We start from the raw sequence: 3229 nt of genomic DNA, 5'->3' as shown, positions 1-3229 counted from the left end.
AGCACGAGAGCTAGAGCCACCTGCAAACGCACACAGAGAGCACACAGAAACCCCAGCAAAGATGAGAAGAATGTACACAAGATCAGAGGAATACATCTCATGTATGTAAATAGAAGAAGAACAGTGCAGATGGGTTCAGAGAAGGCAGTTGTTTCGGTTGTTCGACCGGTAGAACCGCTCGAGCGGTAGTACCGCTGAGAGTGGATCTGCCGAGTGGAAGAACAGGAACAGCCCCATCTCGAATCTAGATGCAATATTCCTACTTCTAACTACGCACAGGAAACAAGAGGAGTTTATACGGATCTCTCCCACCAAACATCTGGCCAAAAATGCGGGAGTACAAGCAACTTTGAGTGTGGTTGATAGGGCTCACGGTGGTTTCCCATATTGATGACGTGATTCATCATCTCTTGGTGCTGTTGCTGGCTTTGTTCGAAAAGGCGGCATACTTGCGATAAGGCCGCTTCGCTGTCCTGTTGACTAGACTGTCCCTGAGTGAAATTGTTGCTGGTCTGTGTCCCATAAGCTTCTTCTGGCTGATTGGGCATGGAACGAGTCCACGGACGGGACATTTTCCACTCTGGGGTATTATTTAGCAAAAACTCATGAGAATAACTGTGTGGCACCCGGAAAATCTTGCAAAGGCAAAAATTTAAAAGACCTCAAGATTTTTCAAGAGAACATAAACGATTTTGCTCGGAGAAAAGACTGCTTAAACACAATTCTTACACGCGATACGTAAACCTACGATACATCACTCAGGATGTGCGTACACATTCCTGACATGTTATTAAGACTAGCACAGCTCTCCGGAAAGCAGCGTACACAACTACTACAAGCTTAAACACAAGAAACACAACATACAAGTAGACATAACGTGCGGCTACTCGGCGCACTCAGTCGGAGATGGTGACGATGTCCTTTCCCTTGCCGAGGGCAAGACTCAGCGGTGCAGGAGAATCAACCTCCACCTCCTCTCTAGCAGGCTCCAGGCGCGTAGCACTGCGCTGAGGTGCTGGCGCGGGTGCGACAGGCGGCAGTGCGGGTGCGGCAGGCGGTGCAGCTCTGACTGGAGTAGGGGCGATGACTCGGTCGAACTCCTCAGTGGTAGGCAGACGGCGAGCAGTGGCCAAAATGGCCGGTGCATAAGATGCTGAGGATGAGACGAATGTCAGAGGCGGTGCCGTGTGGAGAAGCTCCTTCCTGCTGGCAGGACCGCCCCGAACTAAGTCCATGCGGGCAGCCACAAGATCATCCATGAGGTTGTCGAAAGATTCTTCCAGAGCCTTGAGATACTCCACAACCATCTCGATGGCTTCAGCTCGCTCTCCCCTATGGCAGGCGAATGCATAGTGACAAGTATATGGCACATGGCATGGGAGGTAGCGGTAGCGACGAGTCTTCATCATAGGAAGAATGTCCCGAAGGCGAGCTATCGCCTCACGGGCGGCCATCTGCATGGCATGCCTCTCCGTAGGCATGGCCCTTCCCACAAAATGGAAGTGGCGAGACGCGGAACGTCCTCCCTTGAATTGCACCACGGCCTGGTGCATAGACACGTCGTCGCTGAGCTTGTGCTGATAGAGCGTGAACTCCGGACGAGTCGCTGGCCCGATCGCGAGCTTGGTGATGGAGACGAGGAGTTTGACAAACCCCTCGGGCACATTAGTGAACACCCGAGTCTCGCAGTTGCTGCCAGCCATCTACAAAAGTAGGAAAAATTCTGAGTAGTCATGTCATAAATTTATGATGACCAACAGAAAATAGCTACATTTGCAAAATGCTGAAACAATCGCAAAAGACGCTAATAACCGATTAGCGATCGCACCTAGTGGGTTCCTACAGTCAGCCTGGCTCTGATACCAAGCTTGTCACGACTGGTTTTTCAATAAAATATTTATTGAGAGACCAATCCCCTTTACGGACCAGTAGAGAAGAATTCCTTCTCACTGGTAGACAATACCTTGGTCACAGAAGAAAAATACCAGGAGTACTGAATATAATACAAGGTTGAGCGGAGACTGCTCAACAATTTTATTACATGCACGCCGATAAAACATAACGGCGGATAGGGTGGCATAACTACTAACTCACGATAACAACGGTGGTGGATAAATCACAACGAAGTGGGTGATAAGACTCCTGAAAACTAACAACTCTTCGAGCGTCGGAGTGAGGCTCGAGGAGGCTTATTGCGGGTGGCGGAAGCGTATATGATACAAGTGACCAATATCCAGGATCGCACGGGACTGACTGGGATTCCTCTAGGCGTCGGACTCACTATCAAACTCTTCATCCATGAGATCGCCTTCGTCAACATCTGGCCAAATCAACAAACCAGGTGAGTACTATGAAAGTACTCGCAAGACAGATCGGACATAAGATATAACAAATGTAAACATGATGCATGCGAACAGATTATCAAGTGCACTCAGACGAAGGGACAATAATGCGTGGGAAAATAAAAGAGAAGTCGGGCGGTAGTCCTCCCGAAATCCCAAAATAAATGCTGAGGGCCAAACGAGTGTCTGAATGACTCCTCGAGAGAAAAATACAAGAATAACAATGCCGCAGTCGGGCGTCAAGGCGACACCACATAAAGGGCTTATAATAGAATATAAAAAGGCAGTGCGTGCCACAGTCGGACGTCTGAGCGACATCACATAAAGGGCTTATATTGAAAGAATAAACAACAGCGCATGCCACAGTCGGATGTCTGAGCGACATCACATAAAGGGCTTATATTGAAAGAATAAACAACAGTGCATGCCACAGTCGGACGTCTGAGCGACATCACATAAAGGGCTTATATTGAAAGAATAAACAACAGTGCATGCCACAGTCGGACGTCTGAGCGACATCACATAAAGGGCTTATATTGAAAGAATAAACAATAGTGCATGCCACAGTCGGACGTCTGAAGCAACATCACATAAAGGGCTTATATCTTAACTCAATAATTCAGTAACCCAAGAATATAAATCATTACAAGTACAATGTAAAAAAAAGGTTAGTCCATCCACAGGAATAACAATTAAACTGGGTTTACCACTCAAGCTTGTTCACCGGGGATTTACCACGAGGATTGACATAGATAAGGATATACTGGCCATGGTCCTTGACCATAGATACGGTGACTTGGAAGGATTTGACTCTGCAGAGTTTGTACTTTAACCACAGCCAACGGATTTCAGTAGTCACGGGGACTAGTTCCGTTTACGGTGTTTTG

The sequence above is a fragment of the Aegilops tauschii genome, chromosome 4 (genome assembly GCF_002575655.3).
Source record: "Aegilops tauschii subsp. strangulata cultivar AL8/78 chromosome 4, Aet v6.0, whole genome shotgun sequence".
NCBI lineage: Eukaryota > Viridiplantae > Streptophyta > Magnoliopsida > Poales > Poaceae > Aegilops > Aegilops tauschii.
This window is presented reverse-complemented; position numbering follows the sequence as displayed.